Below are 15,875 nucleotides of genomic sequence, written 5' to 3'. Positions count from 1 at the left end.
TCTTTCTTTTTTCCTCCTCCTCCTCCTCCTCCTCCACCTCCACCTCCTTCCCCCTGAGTCTCTTTCTGGCTCTGTCTCATATAACCCAGGTTGGCCTTGAACTCACTGTGTAACCAAGAGCCACCTTGACCTTCTGATCTTCCTGTTTCTGTCTGTGGCGTTGGCACTGGCCACCCTGCTTTGTTCTTAGTTCTGTTTGTTTAGGGAGCGACTGATCTAACCTTGGGGGTTTTTGTGTAAGTGCTTTTGGGGCAAGTGCTCTACTAAGAGAATTCCATCCCAGCCATCCCTGGGTGTTTTACAAGCCAGCTTCTGCTAGCAGGTGTCTTGTTACTTTCTCCAAGGACACACCAGAAGCATTCTTTGAGTTTTTAAACACTGCCAGTTATCTTTGTTGGCCAGTTCTAATTAGTAGCGTAAGGACAAATGTTTCTAGACTCATTCATCAACAACCGAAATCTGAGGGGCGCTCTCTGTTATTTGAACGTGGAATGGAACAAAGCAGCCACCCGCAGAGTTCTTTGTCTTCTGTTCCCAGTTAAATAAACAACTTCGGGAGATCAGAACACATCAGTCTGGCTTGTTTCATCCATAACTCTTCTGATGTTAATTGTGTGGGGTTTCCTCGATCCAACAACTCAGTCTCCAACTCTCCAGACGCCAGCTGGACACCCTACAATCCCATCCAATTCTGTTGCCACCCAAAGAAAGTGTCAGAAGCCCCAAGAAAAGTGTTAGGAAAAGGGGGTGGGGGTAACTGGAAAAGTGGGTGGCTGGTGAGGTGGCTGAGAGGTTCAGAACACTGGCTACTCTTCCAGGGGACCGGTGTTCAATTTCCAGAATCTACTTGGCAGCTCACAACCATCTATAACATCAGACCTGGGGTAACTCATGTCCCTCTTCTGGCCCATGTGGGCATTGTACAAACACGGCACATAGACAAAATACACATACGCATACAACGAATACTTTAAAGTATTTGGGACATTGGTAAGACAACTCAGTGGGAAAAGGCACTTGCTATCTACCCTGATGGCTTGAATTTGATCCCTGGACCTCGCACAGTGAAGAGAGAGCCGACTCCCACAAGCTGTCCTCTGATTCCGTAAGTCTGTGGCCCACACCCACCACAAGTGAAATGTAAAAGGACAAGAAAGGAAAGTGTTGAGCACTGAGCCTATCCATTCTTCTGTCCAACGTGGCCATAAAGATCCAGTGTCCCGCTCTTCTGAAAACTCTGCCTTCATTTACTTCCATGTTCAAGTATCAGAATAACTCACAGAACTGGAGATGGCCACTTAGTGTTATAGCTTTTTATTGGGAAAGGTTTTGAGTCAGGAGTGGCCAGTAGGGGATAGACACCATAGCTAAGTGTGGCTGGAGCAAGGAACTTGTCTGCCTTCTGGGCTTACCAACTGAGAATTGAACTGGATTCCATCCTAAGGTCTTTAAGCAGAGGTTCCCTGCATAGCCACAGTTGATAAGCCATCCATCACTGGTCACCAACTCTGCTCTCCCCACTGGTCCAGGAGTTTCAGCTGAGGGCACCACCCCATCTGAGGCTAGAAATGACCATCAGTCGGAAGCTCTCGGCTAAGAACTTGGATGAACAACCAAATACTGTTTGTCTTCACAAGGTGGCTGTCAGCCATGTATCCTCTGGATGATGAGGTCACTGCGGTAGAGGGCCCAAGCTGCAAGGAACAGCGCATCTCAGCAGACGTCCGCTCTGGCTCCACTACGGCAACTGGGGTGGCACACTCTTATGTGTAGTCCGTGTAACAGGCGCNCAGCCCTTAGCACAACTGACTCCATGATGGAAGTACCCTTCAGGCTGTAAAACTCAGCAGGGAGACAGCACCACCTGCCAAAACAAAAACAAAGGNTAATCTATCAAAGCCCAGATAATTCTGAGCAAGTCACCAAATGTCCTAACCTTGCCTTTCGGCTTCTGTAGTTCCACGGCTGGCTAACTGTTCTTGTTAACTGAAGTATGTCAACCCAGGATATTATTTTTGTACTTAAAAGATCACTCTGAGAAAGGCTTGGGGCTACATACACTGTGATCCTGAACGTGCAGCATAGTCACCAGTCAGCTAATAAACACTTTTTTTTGTTTTTGTTTTTGTTTTTTCGAGACAGGGTTTCTCTGTGTAGCCCTGGCTGTCCCGGAACTCACTTTGTAGACCAGGCTGGCCTCGAACTCAGAAATCCGCCTGCCTCTGCCTCCCGAGTGCTGGGATTAAAGGCGCGCCACCACGCCTGGCAACACTTTCTATTATTGGCTTAAACCCATGTCCAAGACAGACTGTCCACAACAGTGTGTGCGCACACGTGTGTGTGTGTGTGTGTGTGTGTGTTCGAGCGCGCGCGCTCGCACATTTAGAGGTCAGAGAAGCCCGTGTAGGAGTCAGTTCTCTCTTTTACTCATCTAGAACTTCAAGATTTGAGTTGCTCATGCCTATGGAGGTGCTGTCTGCCATCTTTATGTGGCAGCTCAGGTAGCCAGAGCTGGCATGGCAGCAGGTACATTTATTTACCCACAGGGCCTTTGACATACTCTTTATCTGGATCAATTGACCTTAGATAATGTTGACTTTAGTAACAACCAAGTCTGAGAGGCCAACTCCACATCCGCTTTCCATCATAATCACAGAAGGGGAAAGGTCAGAGGAGCTGGATCTCTTCCCATACGCCTCAGCTCCAGGCTCCCGAGACAAACTGGAATCCATGTCATAACAGTGATCCGAGAGCTCACCACCTGCTCAGGCCAGATCGTCTTTGCTGTTTGATTAGAAAAGCTCTAGAGCAGAATGCAGTTGGTGAAAGCCGGGCCAGTAGGAACAGAAAGAAAGAGCAGAGCTTCGTCCCCTGCAGTAGCAAGCGCCCAAATGCTTCCCACAGCCACACTCCTTAAGCCAAGCAAGCACGGGGGCGTGATCCAAGGGGTCTGCATGCCTAAGAAAGTACTTCATGATAGGCTCATTCCCTGCGCATGCTCCCAAAGGTCAGCGTTCATCCAGGGAAGATCTTTGGACACGTTTTTTAGACATTCTTACTTTAAAGTCTAGTGCAGATATTTGAAACATTATCCCGGCAGAAAGGAGCACTTTGGGGCGTGCTCAGCTCACATCATAAAGCTGGTGGAGAGGGCATGTACAAATCATGACGTTCTAGATGGGAGAAAGGAGAGGTCACTTTGAAGGTGTATTTCTGCAAGACTCTCCCCTTAGAGGTGCCTGGCTCACGCAGCTGCTAATAAATCTCCATTTGGGACTCACTCCTCATTCTTGGAAGAGTTCAAGATAGAGGTTACTCTTCTGAAACAATTTACCAGTGGAGGGGAGGGCCTTGTATCTTCATACTAAACTGAGTGGTTTCTTTGTTGTTGTTTTTTTTTGTTGTTGTTGGTGGTGGTGGTTTTTTTTTTTTTGAGACAGGGTTTCTCTGTGTAGCCCTGGCTGTCCTGGAACTCACTTTGTAAACCAGGCTGGCCTCTAACTCAGAAATCCGCCTGCCTCTGCCTCCGGGATTAAAGGCGTGCGCCACCACGCCCAGCACTTTTTCTTTTTTAAGTTACACTTATTTACTTCTATATATGTGGGCCTTCGTGCCACGGCACATGCGTGGAAGTCAGAGGACAGCTTTTGGGAATCCTTCTGAAATGTGGGTCCTGGGATTGAACTCAGGCTGTTAAGCTTGGCAGAGGGTGCCTTTACCCCGGGGAGCCATCTCTGCCCTAAGATTATGCTTCCTTGCTGCCTCAATTTCTACATCGGAGTGTCCTTTTTAGACCAGTTCCCTGGGGAAGGACCTTCCCATACAATATTCTAAAGGGCCTGCTTTTGAGTTTCTCTTTGCTGGCATCTCTGATGCAGACTAGAGCAAGAGATGAAAAGAAAATTTTTTTTTAATTAAATCTCATGAGCTTTTGACACTGTTTAGCCACTGTAACCTTAAGTGCACAGTTGGTTCTTTCAGTTTTGCTAGATGGCTGAGTCACTATGTCCTATGTCACCTTTGTTTCACTCCTGGCATCTAGAAAATCCAACACACCATCTTTGAAATAAGAGCGGATCCACTATGTTTTAAGATCCATTTTTAACTCCCCTCCTCCCCACCTTCTTTCCTGTCTGTCATCTATCCTCCTGTGTAAGTGTCTACAGGGCCTGAGGAGGTAGCTCAGGAGGTAGAGTGCCTGACTAACATATAGGAGGGCTTGATCGCCAGCACCACATCAACCAGGCATGGTAGGACCTATAAGACACACCTAAATAATTCCAACACTTGGGAAGTGGAGGCAAGAAGGTCAGAAGTTCAGGATTACTCTCCACCATGTAGGGCATTCAGGGCTAGCCTAGGCTGGAGTTCCTAGCTCAAAAAGGAAAAATTAAAAAAAAAAAAAAAAAAAAAACCACAAAACTGAAGAGATGTTAAATCTTCCCGGGGCAGCTGGCGTGACTGTAAACACCATTTGTCAAGTTCTTTCCAGGCAGCACGCCCTCGACTGGCATTGTCTCTTCCCATGGGCACAGGTGGCCTCGCCGACGTTACTGTTCTTGCAGTTTGGATGTGTGAGATTCGCTCTGCTCTTCTTTAAATGTGAAGTCTAGGACTCCAAGACACTGGCTGTAGTGTGTCCTTTCTATAGAAGTTGAGCTATAAGCAGATTTAACAACTGCTCAGGCCCACCTTTCTAGCTTGTCTTGCTCTTTTTGCCTCTGCTATGTCTTCCTCTGCATGCGATACAGCAAATTTATAGAGAGGCAGACGTGCCTGCAAAGCAGCCGGTTAATTTCTCCAGCCCAACCTGCTGACTTAGTTGCACAGTCACTCGCTAGTTGCACACATGTGGGACACATTTCCCAGGCACAATGGCTCTCCCTTCACCGGTGACTATTGACTGCTGGTAGCTCCTCAGGAAGAGTGGGGCCTGAATGGGATCCTGCCTACCCCAGCTGGGCTGGTATTTTGGCTGCTTGACCTTGGGCACGTCTTGTGCAGGTAACCTGGGCTGCTGAGAGCTCATTAATGTGACAGTCATACTGTGTCCTGAAGGACGTGTTTCACAATGCTCATCCCCTTCCTCTACTCTTACATTCTTTTTTTTTTTTTTTAAAGATTTATTTATTATATGTAAGTACACTGTAGCTGTCTTCAGACACTCCAGAAGAGGGCACCAGATCTTGTTACGGATGGTTGTGAGCCACCATGTGGTTGCTGGGATTTGAACTCAGGACCTTTGGAAGAACAGTCGGGTGCTTTTACCTGCTGAGCCATCTCACCAGCCCTACTCTTACATTCTTTTGGCTTCTTCTTCCTCAGTGTCCCCCAAATCATGATTGGGGAGAGTCTTCTTTATTATTATTATTAATTTTTTTTTTTTTTGGTTTTTCGAGACAGGGTTTCTCTGTGTAGCCCCTGGCTGTCCTGGAATTCACTTTGTAGACCAGGCTGGCCTCGTTCTTTATTATTTTTAAGTCTCCCCTCTGATGCCCCTATAGTCCTGCTGGTGCTTCCATGTTTATTGACTACCTTGAGCAGTCTAAGGACCTCTCTTCCTTACTTAATTTCATATGCATATATTTCTTAATTCCAGAGCCGAACAAAAATTCTGTCAGGTCAATATATAACGAGCTTGACATTTACCATTAGTTTTGGAATGACTCTTGTCAACACACCATGAAGGGCCATTTGGCTTGCGTAATGTCTGAATTATTAGCTCCAAGCAGTCCCGAGCTAGGAACTATGTCATCTAACACATACGAGAGAATGTTACAGAGAATGACTAGGTTAAGTGTCTGGCAATGTGTTTAAAGTCAGATGCTAATTGAGCCTGGTTTTGTAACACTTGCCTACTACATGGTCATTTTTCTTCAAGTTGGGAACCTGGCCTGGGGTCTCTCGATTGTCAGTGACTGTGCGTAGTATAATAGATCCATTTCTAAGAGGGGAACGGGACACTCAGGACTATATAGAAATATTTTAGGGGCTGAGAGTGTATGAAGACGTGGATTCAGGTCCCAGCTCTGCATAAGCTGATCTTGGTGGTGTGCTGCTGTGTTTTTGAGGCCAATCTGATCTACACGGTGATTCCAAGTGAGCCAAGGCTACATAGTGAGATCCCATCAAACAAACAAACAAACAAAACAAACAACAAAAAGTGTAAGTGACTCAGCACTTGGCCCTAAATGGGATGGATGTCTATATCATGCCCGTGCCCCCAAGGTTCAGGGATCTCTTCAGAAGAGTGTGTGTGTGTGTGGGGGGGAGATTGTAAGAGCCAGAAGTGGGGGGGCTGGCAAGTGGCTCAGCGGGTAAGAGCACTAATTACTTTTCCGGAAGGTCCTGAGTTCAAATCCCAGCAACCACATGGTGGCTCACAACCACCCATAATGAGCTATGATGCCCTTTTCTGGTGTGTCTGAAGCAACAGTGTACTTATTTATAATAAATCTTTGGGCTGGAGCGAACAAGGAATGCGTAAGCAGGGCCTGACTGGAGTGAGCAGAGGCCCTAAATTCAATTCCCAGCAACCACATGAAGGCTCTGCACAGTTACAGTGTACTCATTTATATATAAAAAAATAAATAAAACTTTAAAAAAAAAGAGCTGGAAATGGTGGATGACTTTATGAAAACAGCATTTCCCATAAACAACAGGACTGGTGAACACATGAACTCACAGAGATACACAGTACACACAAGACCTGCGAGAGTTCAATCAGAATAAAATCCCAGCGCAGAGGGGAAGTGAGCACAAAGCCCCAGCCCTAGCCAAGGCCCTATTGAGATTGGAGGATAGCTTCTGAGAGAGGCACAGTCTGTTTTCTTCAAAACTGTGGTGCTGGCTGCATAGAAGGAATTGGAGGGAGGAAAAAGAAAGGGGAAATTATGTAAGTGTATTTAAATTTGTATTTAAGTGATAAATATTTGGCTCTAATACTCAGTAAAATTCACTATTTTAAGGTCCTTGTTCCAGAAGTAAAGATGGTGGGCGTATTTGGGGTGCATGCTTAATTAAAGGTGATGGAGCGTATCTTCAGATGCATAAAGTGGGAGCTGGAGAGAGGGCTCAGTGTAGAGCATGGCTGCTCTTCTAGTGGACCCAGGGTTGATTCCCAGCACCCATATGGTAAAGCACAGTCACTCTAGTTCTGGGGGATCTGATGTCCTCTTCTGGTCTCCAAGGGCAGAATGCAGATACATGGCATGGAGCACAGACATACACAACACAACCACATCAAATAAAGAAGTAAGTAAGGAAGTAAATGAACTTTTTAAAAAAAAGTGTCAAATGGCCGGGTGTGGTGTCGCACGCCTTTAATCCCAGCACTTGGGAGGCAGAGGCAGGTGGATTTCTAAATTCGAGGCCAGCCTGGTCTACAGAGTGAGTTCCAGGACAGCCAGGGCTATACAGAGAAATCCTGTCTCGAAAAATTTAAAAAAAAAGTGTCAAATGGCCGCAGGAACATTTTGGGGACATAAAGGCAGCAAACAGTAACGCCTCTGGCTGTGCACAGCTTTTGTAAAAGATTTAGTTGGAAAAAATAGTGCAGGACACTTGGAAGGTCCATTGCTCTAAGAATTTGACTCAGATATCAATTCTGTGAGATGCCACCTCAGGCCAGTTACTTCTTTCTCTGTGGCATTGACTTACTTCAAAATGAAGGATGGAGTTTGGACTAGAGTTCATAAAACATAGTCGATCTTGACACTGATTGTAATTAGGAAAAGAAGAAAGGATGCCCCTCCCCCACAGTCGCTCCCCTCCCATTCCCCACCCAGTCTGGTGGGATTTGCAGATCACCTAGACTGGACTGTTTACTGCATGGAGAGCCAGTCCAGTGTGACTTTTGAATGGATGCTTTAAAGACTAGGAGTTCAGGTGATTCCTCATTTCTTCAGGACACAACATAAAATAACACTTTCCTGCAAGGCAAAGGTGTGCACCCCAGGAATTCTAGCTCTTGGGGGTGACAGACAGGAGGAGCAAGAGTTTAATGCCAAATCTACTAGAGAATTCAGTGCCAGCCTGGACACAGATTCTACCTCAAAGAAACAAAAAATAAAGGGTGGGAGGGAGGGAGGAAATGGGAGGGAAGGAAAAAAGAAGAAATAGAAAGTATATATATTGGCTGGAGAGATGGGTCAGTGGTTAAGAGCACTGATGACTCTTCTAAAGGTCCTGAGTTCAAATCCCAGCAACCACATGGTTGGTGGTTCACAGCCTCTTCTGGTGTGTCTGGGAAACAACTGCAGTGTACTCATATAAATAATATAAATCTTAAAAAAACAAAAACAAACAAACAGCTGCAGTGTACTCATATAAATAATATAAATCTTAAAAAAAAACAAAAACAAACAGCTGCAGTGTACTCATATAAATAATATAAATCTTAAAAACAACCAAACCAAACAAACAAAAAAGAAAGTATATCTACCACACCATTTAACAGAAATTAACTTTCTGAAGTGGGGTGTCTCATAGGATGGCCTTGAACTCTTGGGCTCAAGCAATCCCCAGAGACTTTCTGTGTGCTGACTAAGCCAGGCTGGCCTAGAATGGGCAGAGGACCTGCTTCCAACCTTCAAGTACTGGGATTAATTACCAGCCTGAGGACAGCTTACCAGTTTGGTTAGTTAGTGAAAACCTTAATTAACTTAAAAGAGGAGCCTGCTTTGGGACAGTTTGGGTCAATCAAACTGCTTTGTTGTCGGCCTCACAGAGGCAGAATGGACTGAATAAAGGTGCCTACCTCCCGCTTCTTGATCCCTAAGCAACCCTTTCTCCTGAAAGATTGATTATCAAACTGTGGGTGAGGAACTGTTCCAGACTCTGGAAAAACAAATCATTCATCCCTGTGACCTTCCTTACAGATGAACATTTCCATCAGGTGTGCCCGGTGTAGGTGTTGGGGGCTGGACACGGGAGCAGTAAAGGTGACAAAGTAGTTTACCACGAATACTGTCAAACATGGACTTTTCTAGGCTTCTCTCTCGGCCTTTAGTCTCTATACAAGTCAACCAGCTATTGAACGTCCCAACTTCATTAAGGCAAAAAAGATAAAATTCCTCCAAGTCCCTTCCTTCGCCACACAGCCCGAAGGAACAGATGAATGAGGCCATTTGCATCTCCTTCCAGGTAGTTGTCTTCCATGCTTGGCCTCTGCATAGGCCGGCAGCTTTAGGCTCGGGGCGGGACCAGGTCGCCCACCCCAGCCTCCGGGTCGCCGCCTGCAAGCTCCCAGAGCTCACGGGTGACGCGACTCCCGCGCTTCCTGCTCCGCGGCGGAGCCTCCTCCGCGCCGTGACGTGCCAGGCTGTGACCAAATATGTCCCTTTCCCCTCCCTCGCCGGCCCCATCGCCCGCAGGCCGCCTCGAGCCTCCGGGCTGCCACTTGGACGTCCGCCTGCCCCGGACCAGTGTCGCGGACCAGACCCCCGCGCAGCGTCCCCGGCGCGATGCCCTTCAGGAAAGGTAGGGTGTCCCGAGGTCCCGTGTGTTGAGACCCTGGTCCCCTCGGGGGGGTTCCGCCTTGCCTCCTCCCGCCCCGCACTGGCCACCCTGCCGCGCGTTACGCCCCTTCGCTCTGCCCTCCAGCCTTTGCACGGTCCCTGGCAGCCTAGTAGTGTCCGCCGCTACACCACGTGGATGCGGGAACCCTGGCTGGGTTGGGAGGCGGGGAGCGCAGCTCTAGTCGCCGTACTTCTAGTGAACCCTAGGATCCTATTGCGTCCCAGCCCCGGGATGCAGAGGGAATGCTGAGCCGAGGATCTTGGGGTTTCTTTCTGGGGAAACTTGTACCATTTTGATGTCCGGACCTCGGCAGACTGAGGCGGCCGGGACGGAGACTGCAGAGGGGAGGAGGCCGTGTCGCGGGTGCCAGCAGATCTTATGCTAGCTCTGCCTCCGCACTGTCACCCTGGGGAAGTCATTTTTACTTCGCACTTTTCAGTTTCCTGCTCAGCAAAATGGGCACAGGAAGAGAGCCGGCTGTGGGAGGACCGGCAGGGCTCAGAAAGAAGCAGACTGGTGCTCCTCTGAGGTCTGCCTGGCAGGGCCACACGCAGTACCCGTCTAGGCTTTGCAGGCTCTGCCCACGGCCACTGCTGCATCTAAGGTCATTCACCTTGGCATTCAGCCCTGCAGGCCAGTAGATTCCCATGGCTCCCTGCGGGGGTCACCAGAGTATGTGGTCCCATTTTACAGGCAAGGTTATGGAGGACTCACCCGGGTGACTCTTCAAGTCACTGCTTAGAGCTGGGTTGGACTCCAGGCCGGGATGCTCAGGTCTAAGCCTTGGGATGAGTGGGACCAGCAGAAGCGGAGAGTGGCCCGGGGAACTTTCAAACCTGGACTATCTGACCTCTGCACTTTTGTTTAAAAAGTGTTTTTGTGTTAAGAGGAACATTATGAAAGACCCAAGGCTCAGCAGGGCTCGGCCGCTGGCATGTGTAATCCCAGTGCTTCGGCAGGTGGGGGAGAGATGGAGGCGGGAAGATCAGAAGTTTAAAGCCTTCTAAACTACAAAGCAAGTGGGAGGCCCCTTGGACTGACTACTTGAGGCCTTGCTCAAGACAAACAAAAACTGCTGAAGGCTCTCCCTCGGGGGCCTACAGACTTGTGGGTAGAAGGAAAGAAAGCCTGACTCTTCAGGTGCTGGGCCGACCAAGTGTGGCTCTCCCAGCTGCCTCCACCCACCGTTCTTGCCTGAGCTTCTCTTCTTTCACAATTCAGGTGAATGGGCAGGTTATTTCTGTGGTTGCTGAGAGGCTAGAGTGGCCTTTGTCCCTCACTAGCACGGAGTGCTAAGGTACCAGTCCCCGCTCCGGGCTGTGAAGAGGAATGGCTGACACTTCAATGATGCTGGAGATATGGAAATGGGGGCGGGGGTCATCGGTCATAGAGCAGGGCTGAGCAAGGCTGGCAACTTCTCTCAGCTGGTGATGGGTAAGCCCACGGCCACTGTCCTCGGGGGTCTCTGTTGACCCATGCATACTGTGGCCTCCTTGTCCCTGAACTGTCTTTCTTGAGGGTGTCAGAGGCCTCATCTCACCTCATTAACTGCATGGTGAAGAACCATTGATCCATTGATCACCTAGTCTCCCTGTCCCTGTCCCTGTCCCTCCCCCTTTCCCAACCTCTCCCTCCCCCCACCTTTCCCTCCCTCTCTCCTCTCTCCCTCTCCCCTTCCCCTCCCTCTCCCTCCCTCGATGATCCCTCTCCCCTTTCCCCCTGCACCTACTTCACCCTCCCCTTCTCTCCCCTCCCCCCTCTTTCTTTCCCCCTCTCTCCCTTTCCCTCTCCTATTTATGACCTTGCAGTCTCTGGTGGGCAAATTGAAAGAAGGCAAAATGTCTGTCAGTCATCCCAGTGTTTAAGGGGCCTTACTAATTAAGGTCTGAAATAATTAGGCTGCTCAATTAGGTTTTTTTGGGGGGAAGAGGGGTGTGAGTCTCTTTATATAGTCCTGGTTGTCCAGGAACTAAATATGTAGACCAGGCTGGCAAACTCACGGAGATCTGCCTGCTTCTGCCTCCCAAGTGCTGGGATTAAAGGTGTGTGCCGCCACGCCCGACTCTCAATTATTATTTTTTTTTTGTTCAATTATTTTTGAATAAGGTTTTGCCTCATTGCTTGCTGTGGTGGCACCTTCTCATTATGCTAGCTAGATGCAGGATGTTCAGGAGTTCAAAACTTTTTCCTTTTCTTTTTGGTCTTTCGAGACAGGGTTTCTCTGTGTAGCCCTGGCTGTCCTGGAACTCACTCTGTAGACCAGGCTGGCCTCGAACTCAGAAATCCACCTGCCTCTACCTCCCAAGTGCTGGGATTAAAGGCGTGCGACACCACTGCCTGCCTGGGAATTCAAAACTTTAAAGATAGGATAGCATATCGTTCGAGCTGGCCTCACACTGGATGCACACTGGAAGCTGACCTTGAACTCCCAATCCTCCTAAGTCTGGGGTTGCAGGCAGGCGCCTTTATCCCGGCAAGTAGTTTATTTATTTTCAAAAGAGAATGAACTGATTTCGTTCATTATTAGATGATAAAGACTATGTTTGCCAACGAAGTTAGGCTCCACTTTTTTTTTTTTTTTTTTGGTTTTTCGAGACAGGGTTTCTCTGTATAGCTCTGGCTGTCCTGGAACTCACTTGGTAGACCAGGCTGGCCTCGAACTCAGAAATCCACCTGCCTCTGCCTCCCGAGTGCTGGGATTAAAGGCCTGTGCCACCAGGCCCGGCTTTAGGCTCCACTTTTGCTCCTTGTTTTAATCTGAAGAAGTGTCTTTACCCACTGAGCCATCTCACTGCCGCTGTAAAACCCTCAGCAGTAACTCAGCAAGTAGGAATCGCTGGGACCCGCAGTGTGGTTTGTGTAGGTGTCCTGATTAACCATGCTCTGAAACTGCCTGCAGGTGACATGGTCAGTTGTGAAAGGGGCACTCTATCCCATCCCAGCCCCGGGCACAGGTAGGAGAAGCATACGTGGATCTGTATATTTTTTTGATTTTTGAGCCATTTGAACATATTAACTATTCAGAGTATAATTAAAATAATAGGAAAGGCGGGGTGGTGGTGGCATTCGTCTTTGATCTCAGCACTTGGGAGGCAGAGGCAGGCAGATCGCTATATGTTCGAGGCCAGCCTGGTCTAGAGAGTGAGTTCCAGGACAGCCAAGGATACACAGAGAAATCCTGTCTCCAAAAACTAGAATCAGACAAACAATAACAACAACAGCAAGAATACCACCACCAACAAAAACATCATTTCTGTTTTCCACCCCAGACCAAGTGCAATCAGGTAAAGGAGGCTTCTTCAGTGGGCCAGGCGGAGGAGGCTTTCTTAGTGAGCCAAAGGTCAGAAAGGGATGGTTGCTAAGCCCGTCCTTCGATATGGCTCTATGTCTTTAATGTTTAATTACTTATTATTATTGTGTGCTCATGAGTGTGAGTGCAGTGAAGGTCATAGGACCATTGTGGGGTCGGGTCTCCTCCTGTGGCTTCCAGGTATCTAGCTCAGGTCTTAAGCTTGTGTGGTAAGAGCCTTTGCCTGTTGAGCCTCCACAGCCCTCTTTCTATGTCTTGACAACCATTCAGAAGGTCTGGGACCAGCCCTGTCAGGGGCTTGGAAGAAACATGTCTCAGGCAAGCTGAGAAGAGTGAATCTTCCAGAGTAAAAAGCCTGCTTTGGAAGACTGTGTAGGATACAGGAAAACCCCAGTGGTTAGTGAGAATGCTGTGTATTCTTAGGCCCAAGATGCTGAGGGCCAGAGTAGCTGTCTGACAGAAGTCCTGACCTCTCGTGGAGGATGCAGGCAGCAGCCAAGCTGCAGGGAGGAAGCTGGGAGACCCTGTTTGCCTTTCTGTTCTCATAGCATTGGCAGCTGTGGAGCCAGGAACCCGATGGCACTGTCCACACAGGTCAACCTGCCTGGCTACACTGCAAGGTACCTTGCCCTGGGATGGGCAGTGGCTTTGTTGGGACCACAGATGTCAAGCTTAGGTGCTTCACCTGCAGGGAGCACTCAATAACATCTCCCGAACTTCACTAGGGCAAAGGTGAGCGACTGCATGCCAAGTCATACATTCATCTTTGAAACGGTGTGCCAACACTTTCCAGATAGATATGGGGTTCCCTCCCGGGAGCTCACCGCCTGTGTTATCCAACAAGTGCCAAGAGTGGAAGGTCAGAGGTTGGTATGGGGAGGTGAATCTGACTCTGCTGGCAGGGTTCATGCAGACTAGACGAGACTCCAGGTCCAATCTCAGCCCTGTATAAACCCTGCTTCTGTGGTGATACACACCTGTAATCCCAGCACTGGGGAGGTGGAAGCATCATACAAGATCAGCCTTGCCTACATAACAAGTTCAAGTACCTACCTGAGGCTGTACTGGAGGAGGAGGAGGAGGAGGAGGAGGAGGAGGAGGAGGACTCAACGCAAATTAAGATGTGTGGTAAGACATGTCTATAATCCCAGTACCCAGGAGGCTGAGGCTGGCAAATCTGTGAACTCAAGGCCAACCTGGTTACACGGTAAGACCGTGTCTCATGAAATCAAAACTGTGTGCCTGGTGGTGCGGTCCTACGATTCTGACCCTTGGGAGGCAAAAGCAGGATTTCAGTGAGTTTGAGGCCAGCCTCGATTACAGCCTAGCAACACTCTTCTGGTTTTCTCCACTCTCTTTAATACTAACTCTAGTTAAAACAAACAAACAAACAAACCGACCAAATAGAAGTCTTAACAGAGAGGAAGTTCTGAGATTTTGATTTTTAAGGATAAAAGCCTCACCCCCACTCCCTCCCCACCCCTGTTAAAGAAACTAGACCATAGATGTGGTCTGGCCAGCTGTGATGGATGAAGACACAGCCTCTCTCCGAGCTTGGTGTTGTGGTGATAGTAAGGGACCTCCCACCTTTCTGATGCAGACCCCAGTGGTGTAACATTTTATAATATGTTGGAGGGAACACTGAGGGGCCAGGTCGCCTCATACAGTGAGGTTCGGTCAGTACATGACACTTCAGCTAGGCATCTTGTCTCCCGACTGGTCTCCAGGGCGACTGCGGCTGTCGTGAGGGAAGGCCAGGTACTAGGGCTGACCAAGAAGGTGGACTGTAGAAACTGGTTTTGAGATCGGCTGGAATAGGAGAAGTTAGGTAATGTGAGATCTGAGAAAACAAAAGGGACAGGAAGCATGGCAGTTAGACACAGGGAGGAAGTCACGAAAGTCGTGGTTGCGTCTGGAAGGTGGTGTGAAGATGGTTGTCCCACATGCAGAAAGCTCTGGGTTCTGGGATTCCATCCTCAGCACCACCGAGAAGGAGAAATAGGGGGAGGGAGAACCATGGAGAAAATATCAGAGTCTCATAGGTATGGGTATGGCTTAGCCTAAAGCCTGGGCTTGTCACTAAATGTCTTTTTTTGAGGTTTCTTTCAGGCCAAGTGTCTTCCAACAATAGGATTTTAAGTGTTCTTGCATGGGTTCATTGTCATAAGGGACAACAAGTAGCAGGTCAGCGTTTCAATAGTAATGATGGGCTGGGGAAGTAGCTCACTGGTAAGACTGTGCCCACACTGTGCCTGCAGCAGGGGTTGGATTCCCTAGTGTCACAAAAATAAGACTTCTGGACATAGCAGCTCATACCTGTAATATCCAGCACACAAGAGATGGTGGCCGCAGGATTGCTGAAGAGTTTGAAGCCAGTGAGAGCAAATTAGTGAGGTTCAAGGCCAGCCTCAGCTACAGCATGAGATTCTGCCAAAACAAAATTCAACAAAAAACAACTAAATGAAAACAAAACCCAGGGCCATGTACATAGCTCAGTGGCCTGGGTTTGATCTCTAGAACTCATGTAAATAGGTGGAAAGAGAAAAATGACTTTTGAAAATTGTCTAATCTCCATACTCACTCATACCACAGATCACACACACACACACACACACACACACACACACACACACACACACACACAATTAATTAAGGGCTGGAGAACTGCTAGGATATTAGTCCTCTTGCAGAAGTCTTAAGTTTAGCTCCTAGCACCTAAACTGGGGTGTGGGGGGTGTGGGGGGGTGGGGGTTGGGGATCTGATGCCCTCTACTGGTCTCTGTAGGATCCTGCACATAAACTCACACAGGCAAGCACTCTAACTAAATCCTCTTACAGATTAGAAATGTTCTAGATGTGGTGGGGGAGGGGCCAAAGGCAGGCAGATCTCTGTGAGTTCAAGGCCAACCTAGTCTGCACAGTGAGTGAGTTTATGGACAGTCAGGGCTCCAGAAATTTTGTCTCAAAAAAGAGCTGTGGAGGAAGAGGGGGAGAAGGAGGATGAAGAGGAGGAGGGGGAGGAGGAGGAGGAGGAAGAGGAAGAAGA

The sequence above is a fragment of the Mus pahari genome, chromosome 16, assembly GCF_900095145.1.
Source record: "Mus pahari chromosome 16, PAHARI_EIJ_v1.1, whole genome shotgun sequence".
In the NCBI taxonomy this organism is placed as follows: Eukaryota; Metazoa; Chordata; class Mammalia; order Rodentia; family Muridae; genus Mus; species Mus pahari.
The sequence above is the reverse complement of the archived record's forward strand: the minus strand, read 5'-3'. Positions refer to the sequence as shown.